This window comes from Mustela putorius, unplaced genomic scaffold, assembly GCF_011764305.1.
Source record: "Mustela putorius furo isolate JIRA1106 unplaced genomic scaffold, ASM1176430v1.1 tig00003845_pilon_pilon_pilon, whole genome shotgun sequence".
Classification (NCBI taxonomy): domain Eukaryota; kingdom Metazoa; phylum Chordata; class Mammalia; order Carnivora; family Mustelidae; genus Mustela; species Mustela putorius.
Genome location: NW_025421998.1, coordinates 75,086,718 through 75,106,430, shown reverse-complemented (window position 1 = coordinate 75,106,430; position 19,713 = coordinate 75,086,718).

Here is a 19,713-nt window from a genome sequence, read left to right as displayed (position 1 = left end):
CTTCCTTATTTAAATTTGCTCGTGGAAACCATTTTCCACAGGTAAGTGAACAGTGAATGTGTTTGCAGTGTGCTATTGCATTCCTACCCACTGCAGACAAGATGGGAACCATGTTTTCATAAATAAAAAGCGACAGACCATGTCATTGGTCTCCTCTTTAACTCTTCTCCCCATGGGTGTGTAGGTGGTAGGGGAAGGTTCTGCTTCACACCAGGCAGGGGAATTGAATATTGATGGCATTTGCTGACCGTTTGTGGATAAACAGTTCAGCAGAGAGCACAAAGGTCATGTATGCTCGAAATTTAGTGGGTTTAATCTGATTTGGCTAGTTAATTATAAATATAGTGCTTGCAAAAGTAAATCAGGTTTAAAAAAGAACCACACTTCAAGGAATCCATATGTTAATTTTCAGCCATGTTCTTCCCGTTACACAACTTTTTTGGCATGGAATCCAAATTTAAAAAGTTAATGTACTTGACTTTAAAAAAATCTGGGTATAGTATTAAATCATTTGTAAATGTATTTGATAATTTATAGATAGCATAAACTAAGGAACAAAAGGAAAACCATTGTTGAGACACGATTCCTTAAGTCACCTAAAATTTATTCTTTGTTTCCCACATAAGTCAAATTCACAGTAAATTCTGAGAAACTGTTCAAATGAGCCATTGTGTTACCTCCCCTGCTCTCAGGACTTTTTGTTCACATATGCTCATTATATGCAAGGTGTTAGGCAAAATATTTGCCTCATTACCTAGACCTGGCATCTACAAATATATTTTAAAGATACCAGCCATCTCATGTAGGAAATATAGTTAGGGGCCTCCCTATCTTTAATTAAAATGGATTAAATTTATAGAAAATAAATAACTCGATTAAAGATGTTGAGCTACAGTAAATCCTCGAAGAGCATAAGAGTAAAAGCTGAAATAAAATACAACTTCAGAGTTAAATAAAAACCATTTTGTAATCTGGATGTAGAGCTGAAGAATTTACTTTTACACATGAAAGGCTAATTTAAGTCCTTATCTTTTATATAGACAGGTTATTTGTAATAGCGCTTGACACTCTAAGGGACACAAAGATATAAAGCACCACCACTCAAAAAGCTGTGCTTACAGAGATAAGATACATTCATATATCCCCACAAAAATTATTCAATATCCGACAGTATATGATAGTGATGTGATAGTATATTGCTGTGAAATGATGTCTTAGTTTAGGTTTTTAAGCCATGCATTCACATCCTCCATTCAGTATTGGTATCAACCCCTCCTGCAGGACTAACTCAGGTGCCGAAGCCCTTCCAACTCTCCTAAGGCCAACTTTACCTTCTCTAGTGAAAACAAATCCTCTTCATGACGGGTTCCGCTGGTCCAAACTCCCAGCTCAAAAATCTCATAGCAATGTTTTGATCCAGCAAGGTGAGACTGACAATATAGAACATTTCTACCCTGAGTTCTAAATTCCAAAGTAAAAAGAGGAAGAAAAAAAATTGTTTTTACCTTTTTGGTTTGGGAGTTCTTTTTCTTCCTTTCTCTCTCTCTCTCTCTCTAACTTAAATTTCCTGTGGCTGACAACTGCTAGCGAGGTATTACTGGCGATTTGTATGTATATATATTTTTATAAAGATTTTATTTATTTATTTGACAGAGATCACAAGTAGAGAGGGAAGCAGGCTCCCCTTTGAGCAGAGAGCCCGATGTGGGGCTCGATCCCAGGACCCTGAGATCATGACCTGAGCCAAAGGCAGAGGCTTAACCTACTGAGCCACGCACGTGCCCTGGCAATTTATATTTAATACTCTTCTAACATATAGCTTGAATTTATACATTGAATTAATTTTTTTTTAAATTTATTTTCTAATAAACACACACACACACACAAAGAATAAGACCTCTGTTAGAGGTTACACATATATTATTTAACTTAAATTGAGTCTCATGACCGATCATGTTGTAGATGAAACCAAGGTTTGGTGTGGAGACCTACACATGAATTTAGAGGTCAAAAATGGCTGGGCATAGATTCAAATCCAATCTCTCAATAGAAAACCTAAAATTTTTTCTACCACTCATTGATTGAATCAGGGTTTAGGATTTTATCCTGTTATGATGGGAGCTAGAGACTGAAGGCCAGGACCCAGATAATCATAGCAAGGCTGGAAAGTGGATTTCTTCATTAGTCTCTTTTGAAGGGTTATGTGCTGATGGCCACCGTGAAAAAAATGACAACATAAAATATATATTCAGAATAATATAGCCTAGTGGTTCTTAGGGAAGAATAAAGTCAACAGCTCTGAATATGTATGTTAGTTTACAACCAGATATGTAACACAGAAGATTAGTCTTTTATTATTATTACTACTATTTTTTTAAGTGGGGTAGAGGTAGCCCACAAAGAACAAACATCTGAAAGCAGTAAGAAGTGATTACTCTCACCTAGGGTGGTGCCTCAGGCTTTGAATAGCCCGTCAATAAGTTTCAAATCCTAAGGGAGAGGAACAAGAAAACATTTGGTGTCTAAGGATATAAAAGAATGGTCAGATTTCATAGAGGTGGGAGGCTATTTCCAAATAATGGAAACTTCATTATAAAATGAAGTTATGAGGCACAAGCTTATCTTGATGAAGCCCTGAGAGATCATTTTTGCTTTCATTTCCCTTGCCTTTAGAGACTGTTTTGCAAAAAGTTGCTTTGTCCAAGGTCGAAGAGGTTGCTGCCTATGTTCTACTCCCAGATTTTGATGGATTCCTGTCTCACATTTAGATCTTTTACCCATTTTGAGTTTATCTTTGTATATGGTATAAGAGAGTCTTCCAGTTTCATTCCTCCATGTGTGGTTGTCCAATTTTCCAGCACCATTTATTGAAGAGAATACCTTTTTTCCATTGGAAATTCTTTCCTGTTTTGTCAAAGATTAGTTGGCCACAGAGCTGAGGGTCCATTTCTGAGTTTTCTATTCCATTCCATTGATCTATGTGTCTGTTTTTGTGCCAGTACCATACTGTCTTGATGATCACAACTTTGTGATATAGCTTGAAGTCAGACATTCTGATGCCCCCAGCTTTGGTTTTCTTTTTCAATATTCCCCTGGCAATTCAGGGTTTTTTCTGGTTCCATACACATTTTAAGATTGTTTGTTTCAGCTCTGTGGAAATTGTTGATGGTATTTCGATAGGGACTGCATTGAATATGTAGACTTCTCTGGGCAGCATGCACATTTTAACAATATTTATTCTTCCAATGCAGAAGCATGAAATATTTTTTCCTCTCTTTGTGTCTTCCTCAATTTCTTTCATAAATGTTCTGTAGTTTCTAGATACAGATCTTTTACTTCTTTGGTTAGCTTTATTCCGAGGTATCTAACGGTTTTTGCTGCAATTGTGAATAGGATCGATTCCTTTATTTCTCTTTCTTCAGACACATTGTACTTCATCAAAATAAAAAGCTTCTGCACAGCACAGGAAACAATCAATAGAACTAAAATGCAACCAATGGGTTGGGAGAAGATATCCAAGATCTATAATGAACTTCTCAAACTTGACACCCAAAAAACAAATAATCCAGTCAAGAAATGGGCAGAAGATATGAACAGACACTTCTACAAAGAAGATGAACAGATGGCCAACAGACATGCAAAAAAATGTTCCACATCACTTGCCATCAGAGAATTTCAAATCAAAACCACAATAAGATACCACCTTATGCCAGTCAGAATGACTAAAATTAACAAGATAGGGAACAACAAATTTTGGCAAGGATATGGAGAAAGGGGAACCTTCCTACACTATTGGTGGGAAAGCAAACTTGTACAGCCACTCTGGAAAACAGTTTGGAGGTTTCTGAGGTTGTTAAGAATAGAGCTGCCTTATGACCAGCAATTGCTCTACTGGATATTTACCCCAAAGATATAGATGTAGTGAAATGAAGGAGCACATACACACCAATGTTCATATCAACAATGCCCACAATAGCCAAACTGAGGAAGGAGACGAGATTTCCTTCAATGGATGAATGGATAAAAAGATGTGGTTCAAATTGGAAGGGGAGGTGAATCATGAGAGACTATGGACTCTGAAAAACAATCTGAGGGGTTTGAAGTGGCGTCAGGGTGGGAGGTCGGGGTACCAGGTGGTGGGTATTATAGAGGGCATGGATTGCATGGAGCACTGGGTGTGGTGAAAAAATAATGATACTGTTATGCTGAAAATAAATAAATGGAAAAAAAAAGATATGGTTCATATATACAATGGAGTATTACTCAGCCATCAGAGAGGATGAATATCTACCACTTACATTGACATGGATGGAACTGGAGGGTATAATGCTAAGTGAAATAAGTCAATTAGAGAAACACATTTTTATGGTTTCACTCATATGTGGAACATAAGGAATAGTGCAGAGGACAATAAAGGTGGGTGGGAAATGAATGGGAAGAAATCAAAGAGGGAGGCAAACAATATGAGACTCTTGACTCAGAAAAATTCTGGGGTTTGCAGAAGGGAGGTGGGTGTGGGGTAACTGGGTGATGGACATTAAGGAAAGCAAATGATATGATGTGCACTAGGCATTATATTGAACTAATGGATCATTGAACATTATATAAAAACCTGTGATGTACTATACCTTGGCTAATTGAATTTAAATTTAAAAAATAATAATAAAAAAGATAAAGTTATGGGGGATTCCTGGGTGACTCGCTTGGTTGGGCAGCCTATTTGTGATTCCCACTCAGGTCATGATCTCATGGTCATGGGATGCAGCCCCGTATTGGGTGCTGAGCTCAGTGGGGAGTCTGCTTGAAGATTCTCTCCCTCTGCCCCTCCCCAACTCAACTGCATGTGCTCTCTCTCTCTCTCTTTCAAATAAATAAATCTTTAAAAAAAGAGAGTTCCATGTTATTCATATATTGAATTCTTATGCTAGTTTTTTCTATACATCTGAATAATATTAACTAAAATAGGAAAAGTTAACTATTATGACATGTTAGAATTTACTAGATTTTAGTTATGTATAAATTATAATAAAGGGACACAAAAATGTATTATGAAATCTACAAGTTATTTTTATATTTTTCTCAAAAAAGCAGCAGCATTTCCAGTGTTAATTTTAGAAAAAAATAATGTGTATTATTTTAGTCAACAAATACTTACAAACATAAACTATAAGGAAGACAATGTATGTAAGTCACATTTAAATCAATTTGAAAAATATATTTCCTGATACAAGAGCATGAATCATCAATTTTATTTTATTTGTGAAACTCAGATGCCACCTATTGTTTAAAAAAATAAATACATCGCTTTTGTTAAAATTATATTTCTACTAAGAGTTTTCATGTCTCTGGAGAAATATGAACACTGTACACAGAGAACTGAACCCGGCTTTCTAACTGTGTAGAATAATTAGAGGTTTCAAGGACACAGAAACCATGAGTGAAGCTCTCTGATAGATATATTAGGTGGGAAGAAGTAAACTGCTTTTAAGTACCCATATCTTCAGAGGAGCACATTTTGCCCTAGCAATTATTTTTATATGTATATGATTTTCATTTTTAGATCATTGTCATTTCACACGTAGTTGTAAGAAATAATAGAGAAATCTTACCTATCTTTTGTTCTGCTTTCCCTCCATGCAAAACTACTTCAGTAACCAGGATTTTGACATTGGTAGGATCAGGGCATATTATTTTCATCATCACAAAGATAACTTTTGTGGCCTTTTTTATAGTCCACCCACTTCCTTCTACCCCCCGCCTCCCACCTCCTACCTCCTTAATCCCTTACGGTCACTAATGTGTTCATTTCTATAATTTTGCATTTCAAGAATGTTATATAAATGGAATCAACCCTATAGTATATATATTTAATTTATTTTCTTTTTTACTCCATATAATTCTCCAGAAATTCACTTAGATTGTGGTGTGTATCAATAGTTAGGTGTGTGGGGTGCCTGAGTGGCTCAGTGGGTTAAAGCCTCTGCCTTCAGCTCAGGTCATGATCCCAGAGTCCTGGGACCAAGCCCTGCATCAGGCTCCCTGTGCTTCCCCCCCACCAACTGCTTCCATGCCCAATTGTGATCTATCTGTCAAATAAATTAAATCTTGAAAAAACAATAGGTGTGTAACAATAAAACAAATGTTGAGCAGTGTCCAGTGGTATGGACATATAATTTGTTTAACCATTCCCTCCTTGAAAAGACATCTAGGGTGTTTCCAGTTTGTGGCTATTACAAAGAAGGCTGCTATTAATATGTATGTACTAGTTTTATAATACTATGTACTAGTGCTATTAATATGTATGTACTGGTTTTATAATACTAGTTTTTTAAATACTATGTGTGAACATAAGTCATCATTTCTCTGGGATAAATTCCCAGGAGTGCAATTGCTGGTTTGTATGGAAGTTACATGTTTATTATTTAAAGAAATTGCCGAATAATTTTTCCAGAGTGCCTATATCACTTTACATTCCCATCATGATGTATGAGTGATCCAGTTTCTCTGTATCCTAACAAGAATTTGGCATTGACTATGTTACTTATTTTAGCCATTCTGATAGGTATGTAGTGGTATTCTGTTGCAGATTAAATTTGCAATTTTCCTAAAATGTTGTTGAAAATCTTTCCATGTGTTTATTTGCCATCTGTAATATCCTCTCTGGTGAAACGTTTTTCATGTATTTTGTCCTTCTTCTAAGTGGATTGCTTTGTTTCTATTTATTTTTTTTTTTTACTCTTCAGTTTTGACAGTTCTATATACATTTCAGATACTACCAGTGTTTTGTCAGATATGTAATATGTAAACATTTTCTTCCAGAGTATGGCTTGTATTTTTATCCTCTTAACAGAGGATCAAACAGGGTCTTTTACAGAGCAAAAGTTTTAAATTTTTATCCAGTCTAGTTTATCAGTTTTTCCTTTTATAGACCATGCTTTGGTTGTCAGGTGTAAGAACTCTGCCTAGCTTTAGAGCTTGAAGATTTTCTCTTGTTTTTGTTTTCTCTAAAAGTGTCCTAATTTTACATCTTATATTTAAGTCCACGACCCATTTTGAGATGTGAAACTTAGGTTATTTTATTTTTTGTCTGTGGATGTTCATTTGCTCTAGCACCATCTTTTGAAAAGGCTATCTTTCCTCTCTTGCATTGTAGATACAAACTTGTTCTGTCAAAAGCTAGGCATATTTGTGTGAGTCTATTTTTTGTTCTCTCTATTCTATTCCATTGATATGTATGTCTGTCTCTCTACCAATAGTCTTAACTACGGTCAGTATATAATAAGTCATTAAATTACGTAGAATGATTCTTCCCATTCTATTCTTCTAAAGAACTAAAGCTCTTCTATTTCCATTGTCTTTCCACATAAATTTTAGAATATTGGCTATATCCTCAAAAGATCTTCCTGAGATGGTGATGAGACTGCATTAAACCTGCATCTACTTCACAAGAACAGTCATTTTTTACTGTCTTCTAATCTATCTATGGACATATTATGTCTCTCCATTTATTGAGATTTTCTTTGATTTGTTTCATCAACACTTTTTGTATACAAAGTTCTGTACATGTTTTCTTAAGTATTTCATTTATTCATTGCTAGCATATTAGAAATACCATTGATTTTTGTATGTTTATGTTATTCTTTCAACCTTGACCAACTTATTTTAGTAGGTCTTCTGCAGATTTCTTCAGATTTAATGTGTATACAGCTATCTTACCTGAAAATAAGGACAACTTTATTTTTTCCTTTCTAATCTTTATGCATTTTGCTTTATTTTCTTGCCTACATTCACTGGTTAGAACCTCTAGCACTATGTTGAATAATTAAAGTCATCTAAATCTAAAATTTTCTTTGTGGGAAGATATTTAGCTATATATCTGTATATCTCTAACAGATGTCTACTCATGTTATATATTTCCTCTTGAGTGAGTTTTAGTAGTTAATGTCTTTTTAAGAAATTTGTGCATTTCATCTATGCACTTAAATTTATTGAAAGTTGCAGCATTATTCCATTATAATCCTTTTAACGTCTTTAAGATTAGTAATTATGATCTTATTCATTTCTGATTTTAATTTGAAGCTTCTCTTTCCTTGATCATTCTGGCTTTAGGTTTAGTAATTTTAGTGTTGCTGATTTTTACTGCTGTTTCATTGATTTCTGCTTATTTATTTTTTCTTCATGCTTTATGTTTTTTCCTATATTCATGTAGAATTTTAAAGCATTCATTTGAGCCAGTTCTTCTTTTAATATAAGCATTGATAGCTATAGCTTTCCTTCTAAGGATTATTTTAGCCACTTTGCTAAAGCTATGTCAGAAGCATTCTACAAATTTTGGCAGGTTCTTAATTTATTTTCTTTTAATTTAATATATTTTCTAACTTGCCTTGTGATTTCTTTGAGATAGAATTAATTAGAAGTATGTTGCTCAGTCTGTTAAGCTTCTGCCTTTGGCTTAGGTCATGATCTTGGTGTCTTGGGATCAAGCCCCGCTTTGCGTTCCCTGGTCAGCAGGGAGTTGTGCTCTCACTCTTGTTCTCTCTCAAATAAATAAAATCTTAGAAAAAACATTTTCAAGATATTGAGGGATGCTTCAGATATATTTTTTATTGATTTCAAGTTTCATGGTTGTCACAGAACATAGTTTTAATATTTTAGTCTTTGTAAATCGGTTGAGATTAATATGGTGCCCCAGAATATGGTCTATCAAGGTGAATGTTCTGTGTACACTTGAAAAAAAAATGGCTCTTCTGCTATGGATGGAGTGTTCTATAAATGTCAGTTATGTCAAATTGGGTAATATTCTTTCCATATACTTGCTGATGGTTTTGTCTATTTGTTCTATAAATTAATGAAAGAAGAGTGTTGAAGTTTGAAACTAGAATTGTAGATTTGTCTCTCCTTTTAGTTGTATCAGTTTTACTTAATGTATTATGTATACTTAATATAATCTGTTACTATATGCACACATATTAAGGTTGAATTTTTTTCTTCATTAAATGAACCCCATGTTATTATGCAATGTCCCTCTTTATTCCTGGTAATATTTCTTGTTCTAAATCTACTTCACCTAGTATTAATATAACTAATATCATTTTCTTTCAGTTATTGTTTACATTGCATATCATCTTCTTGTGTTATTTTTAGTCCCTCTTTGTCCTTGTTTTAAGGTGGGTGTTTTATAGATAGTATAGAACTGGGTTTTGCTTTTTTTTTTTGTCTGATATTGATATTCTCTGCCTTTTGATTGGGTGTTTAGAACATTTATATTTAATGAATTGTTGATATGTTTAAATTTAAATGCCATATGTTGTTTTCAACTTATCCCCACTCTGTGGGTCTTTTCCCTCTTTTCCTACCTTCTTTTGGAATAACTGCATATGTACTTCTTATGACTATATCTTATCTCCACTGTTGACTTATTGGTTATATTTATTATTTTTAATTTTGAGATTGCTCCTAGATATAATATGCACACACACATACACACACCTTATCATAGTCTATCTTCCAGTAACACTATACCACTTTACATGTAGCATAAGAACCTCATAATAACACGTTACTATATCCTCTACTCTGAGTCTCAAATCAAGATATCCATAGTCTGTATTCTTATCTGGTGCTCAGGGATTTTTTCCAAGCTCATGTAAATGTTGGAAGAATTGCTGGCTCTTAATTAGGTGATGCCCTCCTAGAGGCCATTCTCATGTTCTTGCCAAGGGCCCCTTTCATCCTGAAAGCCACTAAGAGAGTTTTTGTCTCTTTAAATCTTTCTCATACTTACATCTCTGATTTCTGTGTCTGCTCTCTAGATCTAGATTTAAAGGACTCTTGTGATTAAATCAGGCTTAAATAGAATAAGCTCCTTTTTGCCACTTAAGGTGACATAATCACAGAAATGATATCCCGCTGTATTCACAGATTCCATCCACATTCAGGGTGTGAGTCACTGGGAGTCATTAATTCTGCTTATCACACAAGGCAGGGAGACTCATATAAGTTAAAACATAATTCATAAAGAGAAAAAGAAGAAATTTTCCATCTGTAACCTTTTCAGTTAACTAAACCTTACTGGACAGTAAACTGTTTTTCATCTTACAGTGCCATGTCTACTACATACCTGACATAAAATGAGAACTCAGGAAATATTTGTTGAATCAAACACCTGAATTTCTTTGTAAATACAGAAGTTTAAAATAAACATTGATAAACATTATTCTCCAGCACTCTCAATTGCCTTAATTGCTCAAGGTAATCAAGTGGCCCTGATTCCACTTGCAGGGCCTCAATGGTTGAATACTCTAACAAAATCCCAAGTGAAAGAAGTTTCTAATAAAGAAGCACAACCCCATTGGCTATGTCCCTGCATTATGAGAACTCTAAATAAGAAAAATGCAAAAGGAAAAAAATCAGTCATCATACATACATATGTAATGTAAATCATACATTGATAATAGTAATCAGGAAGTAGGTTCTATGGAGCACTGGCTTGGAAACTGGCAGACAAAATCAGAGAGGTGGTGCTTCTACATCAGTGATACATTGCAAACCATTTCTACCTCTCTCTCCACTCATCTTTCTTTTCTTTCGAACACTTCTTTTTTTCGAACACACTCTTAATACCATCTCTCATTTCAACTTTGTCTTGTTTCCTCTTTTCCCAGCTCCCTCTGTGTCTTCTTTGCTCCTTCTCTCTGCCTCTTCACTTTCCTTTCTCTCCGTGTGTCCTTTTCCCCTCTCACTTTTTCTTCTCTGTCTCTCATTCGATCCCTTGTTCCCCTCTCCACTGTATACTGGTCCACCTCCTTTCCCCAACTGGCATTGGCTCTTTTAAACAATTGTTGCTGATCCTGGAGTGGGAGGATCCAGTCCCACATCTGGCTCCCTGCTCAGCAGGGAGTCTGCCTCTCACGCTGACCTCTCCCCTCCCTCATGCGCGTGCTCTCTCTCATTCTCTCTCTCTAATAAATAAATAATAATCTTAAAAAAAATTTAAACAATTGTTGCTTACCTTTATATAAATCAGCTTTTCATCTTTTGCTTCTGAATATTAAGTCTATAATAAGAACAATATATTTTCTCTGTTATAAGTATATATATCTCTAATATCAGCCTATAAGGACAAAATGAAAGATTAAAGTTTTGTCTTATATAATCTGAACTGGTACATAGGAATGGAAATCACACATTGCCCCAGAATCTCTCTGATCAGTTTCTATTTCTATATACAGCCTAAAGAGTAGGCTCTTACAAAGCTGAGCAATACTTAGATTGTCCACTAGATGGCAAATGATCACATAAGGAGACTGACCATAGAAAAAAAGATTTTATAGAATTCGAGATTTGTTATGAAGAAAAGGCAGATATTTTAAAACAAATAAAGTAATTACCAACTAAAATATCCTAAAAGTACTTTAAGTCTTTATCCAGGACAAAATCCTTCCAAATTCCTATTACGTTATAATTATTTATTAATCAGAAACAAAACAAAAATAAATAAATAGAAGAAAAGTCATGAAGAGGAAATGTTTCCTAGCTATAGGGACTAAATAAATGGTTCATAGTTATTCATCATTGAAATATAAAGTGAAAGTGTACCATAAGCACCCTGTCAGTAAAATGATCTATAATTTTAAAACACAGTAATCACTTATAAGTAGTAACTATGTCTAAAAGGGAAATATGAATAATCATATGAAGAAGACATATTTAAATATCATAGTGGTTTAGTGAAAGATAAATATAATAATGGGGGTAGAGTTGATTATTACAAGGAATTACCAACTTAAAATCTATTGAACCAAATTAAAATCATCTCTACATACTGTCATATGCAATAAAAATGACAAGTAATACATCAATAACCTTAATATTTCAGGTATCCATGCAAATCAATAAACAAGTAGGACTACATCAAACTAAAAAGCTTCTGCACAGCCAAAGAAACAATCAATAAAATGGAAAGGCAACCTATGGAAGGGGCCAACATATTTGCAAATCATATATCTGATAAGGTGTTAATATCCAAATATACGAAGAACTCATACAACTGAAGAGAACAAAGGCTAACAACTTGGTTTTAGAAAGTGGGCTGAGGAACTGAATAGTTTTCCAAAGAAGACACACAAATGGCCAACAGGGACATAGAAAGATTATCAGTATACTACTTACTCATTAGGGGAATGTAGATCAAAACTACAATGGTTTATTACCTCACACCTGTTAGGATGGTTATCATAAAAAAGTGCCTATCCGTAAGATATATACTATTACAAAAGGAGAAAATATACGATTGGGGTAAGGGTCTTGAGATGAGTGATTATCTTGCATTTTCTGGGTAAAACCAATGCAAATAGTCTCCTTAATTGTGAAAAAGGGAGGAAGAAGAGTCAGAAAAAGAGAAGTGAGGATAGAGGCAGAGGTCAGAGTAATTCTATTTCTGGTATTCAAGAGATAAGGAATGTGGTCAGCATCTAGAAGGTAGAAAAGGCAAGGAAAGAGATTCTCCCATAGAGTCTCCAGAAAGGAAGGCTGACATCTCAATTTTAGCCCTGTGAAAGCTGGACTTCCAACCTCCAGGACTGTATGATTAAAAAAAGCTTATGTTGTTTTAGGCCACTATGTAGGTGGTAAATTGTTAAAGCCACAAGAGAAACTAATGCAACTCCATAGGAAAGAAATATCAGCTATTTCTTTTCAAGCAAGAAAGTGATTACCTAAACTTGAGTAAGAGTCACTTAATATCTCAAAAAAGATGACAGGATAAAAGCATCCATCTTATGTAACAGATAATGAAATATTTTTCCCTGTAGCTGGTAAAATAATTGTGGAGAAAGGACTGATTTTTTTGTTTTTTGCTTTTTGAAGATTTTATTTATTTATTTATTTGACAAGCAGAGATCACAAGCAGACAGAGAGGCAGGCAGAGAGAGGGGGGAAGTAAGCTCCCTGCTGAGCAGAGAGCCCAGCAAGGGGGCTGGATCCCAGGAACTGAGATCATAACCTAAGCCAAAGACAGAGACTTAACCCACTGAGCCACCCGTGTGCCCCAGGACTGATTTCTAGATAGTGTACTTAGGTAAGCAAATTTTTAAGAGAGAGGCACACTCCGGAGCTGACAGGTTTCTTGCAAGTTTCACAGGCCAGAGAAAAATTCTGCATAATAAAAGAGACTGATAATGGAGTGCAGGACTGAGCTGCTCTGAGAGGAGTAAGGGCGGGAGGCACAATCCAGCAATAGAACACAGTATATGTCCCGGGGACTGGATGAATGAAATGTCAGGTGTTACAGGACCCCCTTTCCATTTCTATACTGATCAGCTTTTGCTAGAGTAATGAACAATCTCCTAATCTCCGTGGCTTAAACAATAAATCAGACGTCTCACTCAGGAGTGTCCATTGTGGCTCTGTTGCGCCCAGCTGGGTTCCTGGTGACAACTAGGCTTGGGTTCAGAACTGCATTATGTGTGTCTCATGCTGGGACCCAGGCTGAAGGAGCACTGTCTAAGCATGCTGTCCTCAGAGGATGGTAAGAGTGCAGGAGGGGGAGGGGCTTCTCTTAGGAGAGGGCAGCCTGTCACTTCAGGAAGAGGAGAGTGAATATGTGCTGAACAATATTCAGATCTACTATAACCCCATAACACTTCAGACCAACTGGGAAACTTATGATAGACCTGATATCATTGGTAATTTGGTGAAAGCTAGGGTGTATGTTGAGTTTTGCACTGAAGTCTACACAGGACTGAAACAGTAAGCCCAAGGGAATAAGGAAAATAGCAAAAGGAAAAATGGGGTTAGTTTTATTTATTTAACCCAAAGGAAAAGAAAAGTGAACCAACATTTTGATAAGTAACATCTCTTAATCAGGCACTGTGCTGAATAATTTCATTCTCATTTATTTTCACAGGTTTTTGAGGTGAGAAAACAAGCTCAGAAAGGTTAAGAATATTGCCCAAGCTCCTGTAGTTTGTATTCCGTGATGGTAATTCAGGATCGCGTCATTAATCATTAAGGAAAGTTGAATTAAGGAGTCAATGGACATAGGAAGTGACTCTTTAAAAATAGAAGGCTGGGGACACCTGGGAGGCTCAGTGGGTTAAGCGGCTGCCTTCAGCTCAGGTCATGATCTCAGCATCCTGAGATAGAGTCCCACATCTGGCTCCTTGCTCTGTGGGGAGCCTGCTTCTCCCTCTGCCTCTGCCTGCCACTCTGCCTGCCTGTACCCTCTCTGTCTCCCTGACAAATAAATAAATAAAACCTTTAAACTAAATTAATTAATTAAAAATAAATAATATATAAATAAATAAAAATAGAAGGCTAGACAAATATAAAAAGATGGCAACCCCCATCACAATTGGGAAGGACTTGTTTTGCATGGAAATGAGGTTAAAACAAGCTGAATCAGTAGACCAGGCAAAGTCATGGTCCATGGATTTCTGGAACACAGGGGTGCAGCTCCAGCCTCTGGGAGACTGGCTAGTGCCAAAAGAAGCTACAGTTTTAGAGAGATAACCAAGGAAATAAATTCAGAAGAATTTATATTAGAACTGAAACACAGGCACTACTGGCTCATTAAGAGTACCTTTGAAAGTTAGAAAAATGTGTCCTTTCTTCCTTTGTCACAGACCTGTGTCAAAGTACATGGTTTGGCCAATCCCACTTGCTCCCTCTAAGAGGGCAGCCTAAATCTCCACATCTTGTGCTGTCATCCTAGTTTGGTTGAAGGAAGAAGGGGGAGATGGAGGTTAAGGACTTCAGTCATAAAGAAGGGTATTCCTCCAAGCTGTCCACATGAGTGAGAAGAGTAGTCTATTTATATGGCTGTCTGGTGGAGGTTTAAATAATCACCTAAAGTTGGATATGTATTAGTTGGTTTTGTTGTTAAACTTTTTTAAAGAAAGATTTCATTCATTCATTCATTCATTCATTCATTTATTTTTATTTGAGAGAGAGCAAGCAGGGGGAGGAAGGGGAGGTGGAGAGAGAATCTTAAGCAGACTCCTTGCTGAGCTCAGAGACCAATGTGGAGCTCCATCTCAACACCCTGAGATCATGACCTGAGCTAAAACCAAGAGTTGGACGCTTAACCTACCGCGCCACCCAGACACCCTTTTTGCTAAACTTCTCAAAGAAAGAATAAATGTGCTCTATTTTAGATATTCCCTGGCACACTAAAAAGTAATTCACATTTGGCAACATCCCAAGATTTTAGATACTAAGGAGGAGAATTTACAACAATAAGTAACAATTACACTCAAATGTCATTGCACTATACCTACAACATACTGTTTTAGAGTATGCATTTCCTCCAGATGGGTAATTAACAAAAAATTAGTTACAAAGTATACAAAGTTCTTTCTCTATTCTATTTTTTAAATTAGATATACCATGTCAAAATTCCACCTAACCTTCAGGACCCGATTCAAATCCCAGACTAACCTTGGTTAAGGTTCCACAAACGATATTCGGTGATCCTCTAATTCTCGGGTATTTTGCATATACTTCTATTACGAATAAATTTTTATGATAATGGGTAAATTTTTATTGGCATGCTCAGGAAAACTCTACTTATCCTTCAAGCCCAGCCCAAAAGCTCTTTTTTATTTGAAATCACACTCCGTAACCTAATCTAGGTAGTTTGATATTCCCTCCCTTTAAGCTAATATTAAAGGTAGAGTACACACAGTCTGACCCTCACTAACTTAAATAGTTGAGAAAGATTTGGAGGAGGTGTGGTGGGGGTGGAGGTTAACTAAACATTTTTGAGTTCATTGAAGGCAGAAGTCATAAGATAACTTTTTCGTCTTTGCTACCCTGAAATAATAGAACTTAGATCAGAGTTTTTAAGCCTGGGAACTATTGACATTTGGGAGCAGGTGATTACTTTTTCTAGAAGGCTGTCCTGTCCATTGTGGGATATTTAGCAGTATTCTCTTTTCAGGCTTAACAATCAAAAATCTCTCCAAATTTGGCCAAATATTCCCTGGGGGATAAGATTGACTCGTGTTAAGAATCACTGATCTAAATCATGTTGTGTGAGAACTTGATGTGGAATTGTCAAGTGTTTTCCTCCACCTTTCATCTTTCACACCATGTAGCTCTAGAAAGGAATTCAACAAATGTATTTGAGTAAGTGATTTAAATAAGTTGCAAATAATACTAAAATCTTTCCTCTGAGCCATTAAAAATAGGGTTTATAAGGATGATATCTATTCATGAGAGAGATGATGTGGTATATTGGCTAATGAGGCAAATATTGGAGTCAAACTGGGTAGATTCAAATCTGCGGTACATGTGTTTATAGCCCACCTCTCAGCTTCCTAGTTCAGTAACCTTGATCAAGTCATTAAACTTTGCTGTACCTCACTATCTTCATTATAAAATGATGATACAAATAGTACTTACCTCAATAAGACTAAGTGAAGATTACATGATGAGCTATTTAAAACACCTGGAGCAATACATGACAAGTGTTGGTTATTATTACATATGTTTATGTGTACATGTGTCAGTATACTAATATGTCATCTCTATTGTAGAACATGTAAACAGATATAACCATTTTCAAGGCAACATAGGATAATAGGTATAAAGAGGTTCTGATATTTTCTTGCCCCACCCTGTGGATTATTTTGTTTGTATGCCTTGAGTGCTGTGTTTTGCTCTTTGACAATTTCTGCTTTTAGAAGCAGCCTGAGGATAGATTAGGGCTTGGCATTCCTCATGGCCAGGAAGCTGCCTACTGAAGGTTCCTGTGGAGATGGACTAGGGTCTGTGATTTTAGCAAACCCAGTTAGATCTTTTGGGCCAGTTTCACATTAAGTTCTGTGTTCACACTCATCTGCTACCCTTAAGTTTCTGTTTAAACATTACATCCTGGTTTTTACCTCTGCTCCATAGAATTAAGGAAGAGTTCTGCATCCAAAATTGCACTAACGAGTTTAAAATGTAGAGAGAAACAGAGGTTATTATTCAACTGTTTATCCATTCATTTAACAGACATTTAATGAGCACTTAATGTACCAAACCTTGTTATGGAAGTTAAGAATTAGCCTGGAACAAAGCGTAAAAAAATAACTGCCTTCTCACGACTTATAATATGGTGGCTGGAAGAGCACTTTAGGAGAGGAGAGCAACAGGGTTAGAGGCCATTAGACAGGAACATGCTTAGTGTGTTGGTGAATGAAAGAAACCACAGTGGTTGGAGCAACGCAAGCTTGAGCAAGAGGAAGTACTTGAGGCCAGAGGATTAAAAGGGTGGGATGTGGCGGTGCAGGGTCACAGACTGTACGGGGCCATGGGTCATTTTAAGAAATTTAGCTTTTATTACAAGAGATTTAGGAAATAATTGAAGTATTTTTAGCAGACAATTGATATCATCTGAAGTCACTTTAACTGAATCATTCAGGCTGCTGTGTTCCAGATAAACAGGGACAAGGATGCTGTGCAAGGGCAGAAACATGAAGACCAGTCAGGATTCTCCTAGAAGATATTAAAGGAAAATAGTGCAATGAGAAAAATGATGTTGGTCTATGCTACATGGATAGCAGTGGTCAAATTCTGTATGTATTGAAAGTAATGCATTTCAGTTTTACTAACTAATTAGCTAACTGATATGGCCATTGAGAAAGGGGGAAGTCAGAGATGACACCAAGACTTTTGAACTGAGCAAACTTTCGACCTGACTTTTGAAGAATGGAGTTACCTGTTCTTAATTAAGAAAGACAGGGACAGAGTGGAATGTGAGGAGGTCAATTTAGACATGTTAAGTGTGAGATGCCACTAGATTCTGTAGGCAACTGGATATAGTAGTTTGGAATTCCAGAGAGAGGACCAGATTAGAACTCTCAACTTTGGAGTTTTGAGAGCATATAGATGGCTTAAGGCGATGGACTATATGATATCACCCAGAGGGGAATATAGATATAGGGTTAAATCAAATGAATTCTGGATGTATTTTGTAGTTAGAGTTAACAGGATTTGCTGGCAATATAAATGTAGATGTGAAAGATAAGATTCAAGGGTGACTCCAAAGGTTTTGGAGAAAAAAAAAAATGAAGCTATTGATGGACTGATCCTGGGGCTCTCCAAAATTGGAGATAAAGAGGAATCAGCAAACCAAGAAGGTATGGTTAGAAAGGAAATAATCAAACAAGGGAAGTGTGATATCTTAGAAGCCAAGTGTAGACAGTGTTTCAAGGAGCAAGCAATGGTCCTTGAAACCTGTGTCAGATGCTACTGGATTAATATGAAAACTGAGAAATGACAAGGGGGCTTCACATGATAGAGGTCATGGGCAATCATACTGAGAGCAGTGTCAATTGAGAGAGATGGGAACAAAAGAATGATTGCTAAGACCGTATATCTTAAAAGTTCTTATCACAAGAAAAAAGTTTTTGTAACTTTTGTAACAGATGGTAAGTAGACTTAGTGTGGTGATCATTTTGCTGTATATTCGATTATCGAATCACAATGTTGTATACCTGACATTGATATCATGTTATATGTCAATTACACCTCAATAAAAAATAGGTAATGATAGGAATTGCTTTGAGAACAGAGGAAGAAAAATGATAGAGAGGAGAGAAATGAGACAATGGATGGTTACAGAGAGAGATATGATCAGTTTGTTGGTTTGTAGGTTAGACAAATGATAGTGTGTGTTTATGTTAATAAGAATTTGTTAGCAGAGAACTTTATAGACACATGAGAAAGCAAAAGATTGCTGAAACAATGTTCATGGATAGGCTACAGCAGATGGGATCTAGTCCACAAAAGAAGCATTGGCCTTTGCTAAAAACATGGATATATCAATATATATTGATATGTCAATAGGAACAGAAGAGAAGGTAAAATATTTTTGTGGAAAGGATAGGCCTGTGGATAGATGTCTGGGGAGCCTACAGAATTTCTTTTCCAACTAATTCTCTTTTCTCGGTGGATCAAGAAACCAAGTCATTAGCCAAGAATGTGTTTGGAGAGAAGATATGAAATGATCAAGGAAAGTGTGAATGTGGGTGGATCAGGGAACTATCTGAGGATTGCTGGAAAGCATACCAATCTACTTAAGGTGAATTTTCATGAACTAAAAGTGAAGACAGCATGGCTTTGTTCTTTCCTTTAGTCAGTGGCCCAGGACAGACCATTTTAGATGGGAGTTTAGATTTAACTAGGACTGAGGTTTAGGCAGAAAGTAAGAAAAAGATTGAGCTCAAACATTGAAGGTATGTGAAAGGGAGTGATGATGATGAACCACCATGGAATTTAATCTAGTTAAGCAGAGAAATTTGGACACAGTTGGGTGGTCGAGGTCAATGAAAGCTGGTAGAATTAATGAACTATAGGTGCAATGAATTGGAAGGCTTTTGGGAATTTTCTGACATGAGAAAGCAAGCTGGAATGTGAGAGGTAGCATTCAAAACTAAATTTGTAATTGAGATTATAGAGGGATCTCAGTTATTGTTAAAGATGTGTTACATCTTGTGAACCATGTTGGGGGAGGGTGATTACCTATACTGGAGGGCATGATCCCTGGAGAAGATCCACCCCTACCACAAGGAAGGTAATCTTGTTTTCAAGAGTTCAAGTCATTAGGTGTATCCTTGAAGGAGAAGGGGTTATTTGTAAGAAAGTAGGTAGGTTTCTACCAAAAGGCTCTTGATCTACCAGTAAGATTGTGTAGCAGTCAGTCAAAGATCTTAACTGAGAATCTGG